The sequence below is a fragment of the Melopsittacus undulatus genome, chromosome 1 (assembly GCF_012275295.1).
Source record: "Melopsittacus undulatus isolate bMelUnd1 chromosome 1, bMelUnd1.mat.Z, whole genome shotgun sequence".
Taxonomy (NCBI): domain Eukaryota; kingdom Metazoa; phylum Chordata; class Aves; order Psittaciformes; family Psittaculidae; genus Melopsittacus; species Melopsittacus undulatus.
Window position 1 is genome coordinate 129,841,628 of NC_047527.1, and position 11,385 is coordinate 129,853,012.

Below are 11,385 nucleotides of genomic sequence, written 5' to 3' on the forward strand. Positions count from 1 at the left end.
GGGACTGTAGTGATAGGACAAGGGATAACAGGTTGAAACTTAAACAGCAGAGGTTTAGATTGGATCTAAGGAAGAAATCCTTTACTGTTAGGGTGGTGAGGCACTGGAATGGGTTTCCCAGGGAAGTTGTGAATGCTTCATCCCTGGCTGTGTTCAAGGCCAGGTTGGACAGAGATTTGGGTGACATGGTTTAGTGTGAGGTGTCCCTGCCCATGACAAGGGGTTTGGAACTAGATGTTCTTAAGGTCCTTTCCAACCCTAACTGTTCCATAATTCTATGATTCTATGACTACCTGGTTTAAGTGCAGGAGCTGGTATCCAGAAGAGAGAAATCCTGCTGCAATAGCAGGTTTTGAGCAGAAAAACAGGAGACAAGCTCACATCCTTCAGTTGCTGTTTCTTTCCATCCCCATTTTGTGATGTCTGATCCAGACACAGTGAAGTGCTTGATTCTGTATCAATCCTGAATTTAAACTCAGGATACAAATCTGTGAAAGCTAAGCAATAAACTTAGAATCAAAAAGATGCTTTTGAAGAAAATGCTTTTTAACCTGTCCGTTCACTGACATTCCAAGAATTTCCAATTAATGTAGACAATCAGGGAGACACTCTAGTTTTTCCTCCAAGGAGGAATATTGAATGTACTGACATTATATATATACCTATACATACACACTCTTGGAATATACAGGTAAAAGGCTGAAGGATTACAATATAAGGGAATTCTGGGCAATCTTGTAGATACAAGACTGGGATACAAACTCGGACATGCATAAACTGCAAACTCTCCTTGAAGCACGCAGGAGTTTTGCAAACTCATACGTAGCCACCAAGCTTTGTATGGAGCTGGAGGACATATTTGGAAGAGGAACTGGAGGACCTATTATGCAGTTTAGCTAATGAGATGTTTGCTTATGTGCAAAAATATATATTCTTAATAATCTGCCTCTTTAAATAGTTGTGTGGTTTTAGTAATAATGAGAGGCATCACCAGACAGCATTCATGACTGATATCCTCTGGATTTTGAAAGAAGGCAGTCTGGTAAGCTTAACAAACACTAACGAACCCCAGCAGTGTACCTGGGGTGGAAGATTTCCTCCAGGGGCAAAAAGGGTAGATCAGACTCAATAGATCAGCCACCATTTGGCCTCTTCACTGAATCTGCCAATTAGTGCAGAGCATTACAGCATGTTTGTGTTATGGCAGCTAGAGAAAGAGACCTGCCAAACTCATTCTATACAGAACCCCAAACATCCATCAGATGCAAGATGCTTTTCATCCTGATGAGTTGGCTTCAGTTCAAACTAATGGCCAACTGATGAGAAAGTTCATTAACTCTGAAGCATTCAGTCCCTCAGGAGGTGTAAACTAAAAAGTGGAGTCCTACAGATATACGGAACATAACAAAAATTATATTAAAATATTGAAAGTACAAAGCCAAACACTTTAATGTTGAGGACTGGGAGAATTAAATTTACTCCTAAATTTTTTTATGTTGTCTCCTCTTGCACATGTACTAATGCAGTCATTAATTACAGTCTGTCATTTCTATTTTTTCCCACGAGTATTGGAAGACCACAAATCCTCAGAAACGACCTCTTCCATTGAATGTGATTAAGTGAATGAGATGTAGCTCTGTCTTGTTAGAGACCCATGCTCTTCCATTGCCAATATCAGTGCAATAGACATTGAATGAAAGCCGAAGATATATATATATAGGTAGCCATACAACTTCCATAAAATTAAAGGCATTTATTGTAGATATGCACAAATAGAGAAAAAAAGTCCATGTATGTATATTTTTTCTCCTTCCCTTTAGATCTTCTAGCTGTTTATTATCAGATACTGAGGAACACTTACTTAAGTCCACTTGCTTTTCAGGTGTGTTTCTCCAGTGCTGTATGCCCATTTATTTTGGAGTTTAACTGTTTGGTGCATCAAAGAGAATATAAAGAATCTTAAAAACAACCATTTCTTTTGGAACCCTTTTATTTTTTTTTCTTATCTACTATGTGAATTAAGGCATTACTATTCAAGAGTCTAAAAGACAGGTATCTTGTAGTCTTGCACAGGGACTCTAGTGGTCTCAGAATCACCTGTGAGATTTCCTCCATAGCCACCACTGTTAAAGCATAGGACCTTGTGGAAATCAAATCATTTAGAGGCTCAGAGGTACAGAAATGAACATTAGGCAACTCTGGAAAAAAGCTTGGGATGTGCAAAAATTTACTTGCTGTTACTTAAATCTTATTTTCACCCTACAAGTGCATTAGTGTGAACAAAGGTGTGTTCATATAGATGTGCAGGAGTATGATGTAGAGCAAAACAGCTGTGTAAAAGCAGCACAGCTCTTGAGATTTGATGGTGGCTACTATTCCTTTTTAAACTGTCAGAACATGACATGCATGGAATTCTTCATTCATAGCTGCCATGCTGCTACGTGTAATGTAATAACAACAAAAGGTTTTAAATAAAATAATCTTTAAAGGCAGCAATTTGCAATTCTGTGCTTAGCCTCTGCTATGCCTCTGCTTTGCTTTATCAGGGGTTTAAGGGCTTGATCAAAGCATCAGAGTTAGGGAGCTCTCTTTGGTCAACAAATGATCTCTAGCCTTGATGAACTTGTCCTTTAGTGCTAGGTTCAAGATGAAATAAATCCTCTTCACTCTGATGCAGATGTAGGTGTCAAGTGCTACTTGTCCATAATACAAAGGGTGTGCACATTCTTGGGGCACAGGCAGCACAGCGGACAACATGTATGCATTCAAGCCATAGGAAAAGCAGAAGAAGACTGGGACAAAAGAGGAGGAGAAGGTCATCAAGCCACCCAGCCACCCCAAACCACCCCACGGCCTCCCTGCAGTTCAGTTTGTTTATTTTTGCCAACTGTCAACCAAGGAGTTAGTACTTTCTGGGGTTTTCTGATTTTGTAAAACGAAAGAAATAATTTATAATAATATGAACTATTTCTAAAGTTATTTTTGTTAGGTTAAATAAATATTTAATAGTTAAATAATGCAAATATTCTCTGATTTGTGTGTTTGTGGGTTGGTACTGTTATTGTCCTGCAGAATGATACTGATCTTTTTCCATCCTGATTCAATTCAAAATCATAAGAGGACGATTTTGTTCAGCTCAGATTTTTTTTACATCTTCCTGTCTTTTGCTTCTCTCTAGAACTCTACACAATGAATTCTATTTTTCTTTATATTTTTTTTTCAGTGTAAGAGATAAAACATCTAAAGTGTGACCAGTTTCACATCACATTCATTGACTGAACTTCTATACTTATAGAACTAGCACAGTGTGGACTATACCCTCTTGTGGGCAAAGAGAATTTTACAGTCTCCCCTGGTGTGTGCAGACTCCACCTTGGTTTCATTTGGACTCTTTTCATGATAAAAAAATCCCACTAATATTCAGGGCTTAGGACAGCATTTTCAAACTGTTGTCTAAAGCTGTGCTCCCATTGAGCATGGATGGAGGAATCTGTACAAGATCTGAAGAGCTGTAATGCACAGCACTGTAAGAGCTAAGATTTATGGGGCTATTAGGCTACTGGTCAAAAGTTTTTAGAAGGTTATTTTATGGGAAGACACTTGTATAGTAAGGGATGGTCAGCTGGGCATTAGCCAGAGGGATGAAGCTGCCAGAGTTTCAGGTCCTCTGTTATTCCCATCTCCCTATTGAAATACCCTGTTTGTTTTCTTTAGCTCCACAGTCCATTATGTAGAGCCCCAGTGCCATTGCCCAGAGCCCCACCCTCACCGTGTAGAGATTTCACACCATCATACAGATCCCAGCTCCCATCAGGTAGCAGTAGGTGCTCTCTGTCCTGTCATTCAACACAGATGCTCCCCTCTCCCTTGATGGGTGAGAGGTAGTGCAATTCCCTTGAGGGTCCAACTTGAACTCTTTAATCACCTGGACAATGAAGGGGTAGGCAAGTAACCCCAGCTTGTTTAGCTGTCTGTCTTGAGCAACAGAATCTTTAAATGTTATACAGTATGCTCCAAAATATACTTACCATAAATTATATTGTAATAAAAAAATGTATTTTTATTCTATAATGTTACAAGAAGAGGCAATTGAAAATGATACAAGGAGACACAGGGCAAAGATAGATAGCTAGATATAATTATATTTTCAAATTCTAATAATCTGTTTTCCTAGATTAAATCATGCAATTAATACTATTTCCATAAATTTTCTTCAATTTAGAATCATAGACTTATAGAACAGTTAGGGTTGGAAAGGGCCTTAAGATCATCTAGTTCCAATCCCCCTGCCATGGGCAGGGACACCTCACAATAAACCATATCACCCAAGGCTTTGTCTAACCTGGCCTTGGACACCACTAGGGATGGAGCATTCACAACTTCCCTGGGCAACCCATTCCAGTGCCTCACCACCCTAACAGTAAAGAACAGTAAACAGTAAAAAACTCATATCCAATATAAACTTCTGCTGTTTAAGTTTTAACCCGTTACCCCTTGTCCTATCACTACAGTCCCTAATGAATAGTCCATCACCAGCATCCCTATAGCCCCCCTTCAGATACTGGAAAGCTGCTATGAGATCTCCATGCAGCCTTCTCTTCTCCAGGCTGAACAGCCCCAACTTTCTCAGCCTGTCTTCATATGGGAGGTGCTCCAGTCCCCTGATCATCCTCGTGGCCCTCCTCTGGACTTGTTCCAACAGTTCCATGTCCTTTTGATGTTGAGGACACCAGAACTGCACACAATACTTCAAGTGAGGTCTCACAAGAGCAGAGTAGAGGGGCAGGATCACCTCCTTCAACCTGCACTGAAGCTGCTTACCATTTTAATTCGAAGCTGCCAAATTCCATGATCTTAAACTAGTCATCTCTCCTTGATTGAGGGTTCCTTTTAGCACATTGAAATATTTGGCTTCATTTCACAGTCTTTGTACTAAGTCTAAGAGACATAGATATAGAATATTAATCATGTTTGATTAAACACAGCTATACATTTTTCATTAATTTAAATTTATGATGATCATCTTGATTGAACTGAAGCATCAGATTACATAAAAACAACTCCAGTAAAGTAATTTTAGTCTAACAAATTTGAGCCAGTCACAAATAACTTACTTAAGATCTGTACTTTTCAGTTTCTTCACTTTTATGATTGTTGGCTGAGTAGATGAGACTGAAAGGCACCTCTTGTGATCATCTAGTCCAATTCCCTGTTCAGAGCAGGGTCATCCAAAGCAAGTTACCTAGGACCATGTCCAACGAGGTTTTAATTATCATATTTGAAGTATGAAGACTCCACGACCTCTCTGAGTAACCTATTCCAATGTTCAATCACACTGACAGTAAACATTTTTTACTTTGTGCTTAAATATAATTCTAATTAGCTTTTCTTATAAACAATAGAAATAATACATGCCTATTAATTTTGTAAATTGTTGGCCACACTCATAATGCGGGCCTGTTCAGTATTATAAAAAAAGGAACTTTGTGAAAAGTCAGACTATAGGAATCTGTTTGGATGCTTAAAATCAGAGTCTTTATCCTGCATGAATACCTTTTTCTCATTTGCAACACAGAAGTCAACTTGCTTCACAGAAGTACTGAGAGATAAACTGTCACTTCTGAAGCACTCAAATATTGCAGTGAGGAGTACAATAAAAATTAAAACAGAAGAATATTAACAATTTGGTATTCAGAACAAGGAGGGCAATAAACATGTCATAAGGCTACATACTGAATAAAGACAAAACGTAATTTGAACATTGGCTTGACAAGTGAGCATTGTTCATCCTGCATCCTGAAAGAGGAAGATGGCCTTGGCAAACTCATGATGACAGCATTCCTAATTATGTTCTAGTGTAGAAATTAAATGGTCCAAATAAGTATTACACAGAAATTACCTAACTTTGAATGCTTATAAGTTAGGAACACTAATATATACAGTAATATTTACTCTGTGTAGATTAACACATATAACAGCATTCTTAAAAAGACAGCTTTGTTCAACTAATAATGATAAAAAAAAACAACCACAACTTAGGATCATTTTAATAAACCTAAATCTTTTTATACATCTGTGATTTTTTTTTTTGGAAATGTTAGGCTTAAAGGCATTTTATTTTCTGCTCTGCATTGTGAATCTGATGTAATTTAAATACATAAGAGCCCTATTGTTCTGTCATTTATGCCCCATCCACTTCTGCTTTTTAGCATGATTAAAAAAAAAGAGACACATACTAAAGCTTTCTTGTCTGAATAATGCCACATCAATATTTTACATCTTGGGCTGTGTTTCAATTTTTTCCTCAGCAAAGTGAAAGCTTGAAAAGGAAGCAAACCTTACTTGCAAAAGTGTCAATTAAGTTACATTCTCCTCTTTTCCAGAAGAGATAGGTGTCTCAAAAAATACATGTTATTGAGTAGTTGTCATTCTGTTGTAAACCACTTCTCCAACTGGTGCTCTTATTTTCCAGTAGCATAAAGCAAGCAATAATGTATCTATGCAGCAATTCCATTGTTAACATTTTCTGTAGTTTTTTCAATGAATAGATCGTGCTTTCACCTGCATTAAGGAGAAGCAGCACATTGGATGGATGTACCTGAGTGGATCAAGAGCACAGCATGCTAAAGGGATTCAATGCTTCTTACACAAAGCACAGATGCTCCTCTTAGAGCTGGATTCAGCTGTGGAGCTGGTAGCTTTCAGTTTGTCAGTCTCCTTTGGATCTTCAAGTAATAGCAACACCTGGGTACCTTCTCTTCCCTGACTGGGATTGTCTTTCCTGTATGTAGAAGTGTTGCCATTGTAAAGATATTTCTGACACACTTTTCACTAAGTGACCCAAGCCCTACACTTTAGCAAGACATATCTTCTGAACAGCACACAGCACCCCTGTGTTCTGTTACTAACTTTTGGAGAAACTACGTCCATGAATTTATCTGGCTTCCTGAAGGAACTGCAGCTCCACCCTTCCTAGGGGATGCACGCTTCTGTGATGTGTTCTGTGCTCTCAGAAATAAAATGTTAAGAGCTGCATGCTGGTCTGTTGCATAGCAGTTAATGCATCCTTGTATCAGACTCATAGGTTGGTAGATATTTACCAGTAACTCAAAAAGGATTTTCAAGAACATCAGGCATGCTGAGAATAAAAAAAAATATAATCTTCCCTAATACTGGGGCAATCTCATACAATTACAGCCAGTCCATTTTCTTTTTGAGAAATTTCAATAATTCCCATCAGACGCATAACTTTATGTACACAGAACAGTACCTGACTGGACGTGCCCTATAACATAACAACGTTCTATTTGTTTTGCCTCAAAAGCCTGCAACACTCCAGCCTGCAGTCTGCATTAAGTGATATGTCTCACATCTTTGCAACCTGACTTGAAAATAAGTAATCTTCTTGCTAAATCTCTCCTCACTCTGCATTAAATTTTTATACTTCTATTTTATAGACTTTTTTTCCAGAATGGTGAAATAATGTTATTTTTCTATGTTGGACCATTTCTTCAGTTTACTCTAGTGTTTTCTATAGAAAGTTAATTGCAGATTCCAATACTGTTTGGAAAGTACACACTATGACAGGTCACAGGTTGGTGCTTGTTTGTCAAGTTCAAAAATAAAAAAACAAAAGTCACAAAATGCCAATATAGTTTACAGGGACAAAAACTGGCTAGGATCTAACTTTGTAATAAGCAATTTATTCTGATTTACAAATAATGTGGTATTTGCAATGATTCATTCTTACCTCTGCTATAAAACAGCTAAAATGTTTGAACTGAACAGGCTAATTATTTAGTATTTAATATTTTATATTTTGCATTCAGTGTTTAGTATTTAATATTTAGTAATTTTGGTTTTGTTATTCAAACGCATTGAATCTTTATGCCAGAAAGGAAAATAATTTCTGGTATATATGTATATATACAAACCAACTCCCACTGACTTCAGCAGAAATCACTTTTACAATAAACCACGGGCATAACTTAGTGCAAGTAGGAAGTTTCTGAAAGCAAACTCAATTAAATTATAAACTTTGAACATACTCAAAATACGCATTTCAGTTTAGCTCAGGACCAGTTGGCTGGTGCTGTAGGATTATAGGACACATATAATAACTTTATAGAAGGGTTCACAGAACACCGCAAGGACCCATGAAGTTCCCTTTCGTTGTCCAGGATCAACAGCTCTCTCTTCCCTACCTCTCCCCTTCTTGTTGTGCACTGTTAACAGCAAAATAGAGACAAATACATAAATATAAAATACATGTAACTATAACTTGTCAAATACGTCTTTCTTACTGCCTAGCTGTCATGAGGCATTATCTTGATAAATATGTATATATTACAGAGACTATATTTTATTACAGATGGTTCTATTGTCAGTCTGTTGCATTATACAGCCAGAAATCCTTGAAGTTAAATGTCCACACTTTTGGAACTTAGAAGAAAAGATGTTTATATACTTTTCCTTTTACTGAATTGTTTTAACACCTCCCCATTGCACAGAGAAATTAATTGCTTCAGAATAAGTTTAACTCTCTGCAAAAATCCTGTTTTTTAAAACCCTATAAAAGGGGTCAAAGACCAGGATATGCTCTCACTATAATTCTCATTTTCAGCCAAATTGGACATGGCAGCTGCACTAAGAATGCAAGTTTGAATTTCATTATATTTCAGAAACCTGTAACTTTGCATTATAACAGCTCATGCGATAACAGAAGGAAATTGCAAGCATTTTTTATGTAGCATACTTTAATTTACAATTTAATAAAGTAGTATTTTAAGTTAAGTAGTTACTTTCAAATACAACAAAAAATGTTCTTTTGATAGCCACTAAATGCATCCCTTTACATTTTACCTGTAAAATGCTCTGTGTTTGGTGACAGGTTAAATATGTACTATACACAGGAAGCCAACATTTGTCTTTGTAATACTGCAGCAGCCGTAAGTAATTTTAGCATCATTCTTATTATTTTAAGCTGTCTCCATTGTCTTCTAAATACCATAATTTGAAGCTGAAAACTTAAGGCAACCAAACTCCATGAGATCTCAATATGAACACAATATTCTATTGTTGCTCAACAAGTGACCATATGTAGCCTCACATGATCATGTCTTTTTCCTCAGTTATGTCTCTATAGATCTAATATTAAATAATTTCTTAAAAAAAATTCATTAATTGCAATTGAAGTTTTGCCTGAACGATGCTGCAGCACTGGCCTTTAAGGTATTTCCTTTTGTTTAGCCATAACTGTTCTTTAAATCAGCAAGTTTTTTATTATGATGGCTTTTAAAAATATACTTCATTTCCTGGGGAAATGACAAGTAGTTAAAACTGCTGGCTTACAAGCAGCTTAAGCAACTCATGGAAAGGCAGTAAGCCAGTGCTCAGGAGTGGGAGGATGAGAATGACATGATACCTTACAACTCTGTTGATCAAAATTAAGTAGTTCTGGCATGCTTGGAGTTGTTGAGGCTTTCAGATCACATGCATGGTATTGGCAATATTACAGCCAGATCCACTCACACAACTACTTTAAGCAAAGTTGTTATTTAACACACTTTTTAAATTTCAAAGTATGCTGCAGGGAAGCTTCAAAGGCTGAGCTTTTTCCCTAAGAAAGCTATGCAACCACTGTTACACAGCTGTTCATCTAACCACAAGTTTGGAATAGCGACGTTCAATTTCCAGCTCGGTGCAATGTTCTGAGGGCTCCCAAAGGCTGGAACATTCCCAGGTTCTTGCAGCTAGTCTGCAGCAACCTATTATCTCAGCCAGATAAATAACAGTGAGAGAAACAGAACTTAATTTCACCTGGAAATTCTGCAAACAAGTTATGTGTTTACTAAGGTTGGCCAGGATTTGTAGTGGGCCTATTGTGCAAGCAACAGAAAGCAGCTCAGGTTGGATCTGCAGAAGTCAGATGGGATAAGTGCCATGTCAAACCCTCCACCAATGTTCCAGAGAGTGACTTTAGTCTCTGGCCACATCACTACCAAGCACATGTTTGGAGAACACATATCATACTAATACATGTCCTCCCTAATATTCAGTTCTCAGCCTGATGGTTATATCAATGGTTTATATGTCCAGACCTGAATAAGGCAAATGTGAAGGACCTCCATGCCAAATGTGGCCTCCATTAGGGACCAAACACTCCCTCTTAGGGACACTCTATCCCTTCTTGGAGATGTGGGTTCAGAGAACTTTTGATGCTGAGAAGCAAAGAGGGCACATTTCAACCTGACATATGAAGCCTATTCTTCCAGTGAGATCCAGTGAGATTTATGGGCAAGAGGCAGAGTAGACAGTACCCTTCTACTCCTAGGTACAAGGCACATACACTACCAGAAAATAATGAAGGGCCAGTCCTGCTACTCTTATTTTAAGGTGTTACAATAGCCCAAAGTATATGATTATAGCCACTGAACCTCTTCCAAAAAGCAGATACAGGTAAAGAGAAGTATGGATTGTTTGGGACTTCTTTTTCCCACAGGGAATCAGGTTTATACAATTTAGAGCTGCTTGGCAGAAACCGTATCTGAGGAATCAAGTGGTCTAAAATCAGCCTTGTCTCTCTCCAAGGGACATTTAAGCAGTCCAAGAAATTCTTCCTTCTTGGGGGGAGATGATTTCTGGCTAGATGCTCTTCCTAAGAGCCTCACATCATTGAAATGGGCTCCTGCTGTGGCACAGCACTTCCTCTCTTGTGTTCAAGGTACACTGGAAGTGGCATTGATTTGTTAACCTTTGAGGAGATTAACCTAATGGCCAACATAGGGCAAAACTTATTTGTATAGTTTCTGGTACAGAGAATTAGCTGAAATTTTGATGTGGTCTGGTAATGTCTAAAATTAATTAGTGTTTCAGACCTTCTGAATGGTATTTTTATTAATATAAATTAAAGGTGTAAATATCAATATTACTTACAATTATATTAATAATCTACCAATTCTTGGAGATTTACAGAAAAAAAAAACAACTCAATTTCAGCATATCTAGGACAATCTGGATCTCGGTTAAGAAAGCACATGCTTGTAATTTTCATTGTGGCTATTTTGAGCAAGAACTTCCTTTCAATTTTTCTTTCGAACTACCTTTTCCCCTGGAAACATAACAGAAAAACAGACCATAAAACTGATGTTAGTGCTTTTCTTTTTGACTTGGTCTCGAGAATGTCAGCAAGAACAATAAATATTTGTGAATACACATGCAACTCTAAACACAGTGCCTTAGCACTTTTTGTGGGAAACTAGGCAGATGTATCTACTTGGTTTCTATTTTGAAGCCATCTTCTGCTCTTGTGTTTGCTAGGTGCTGGAAGGAGAAAAAAAGCCTAAACAACCTACCCAGAGAATCAAAGGCAGAAAGATATTCCTT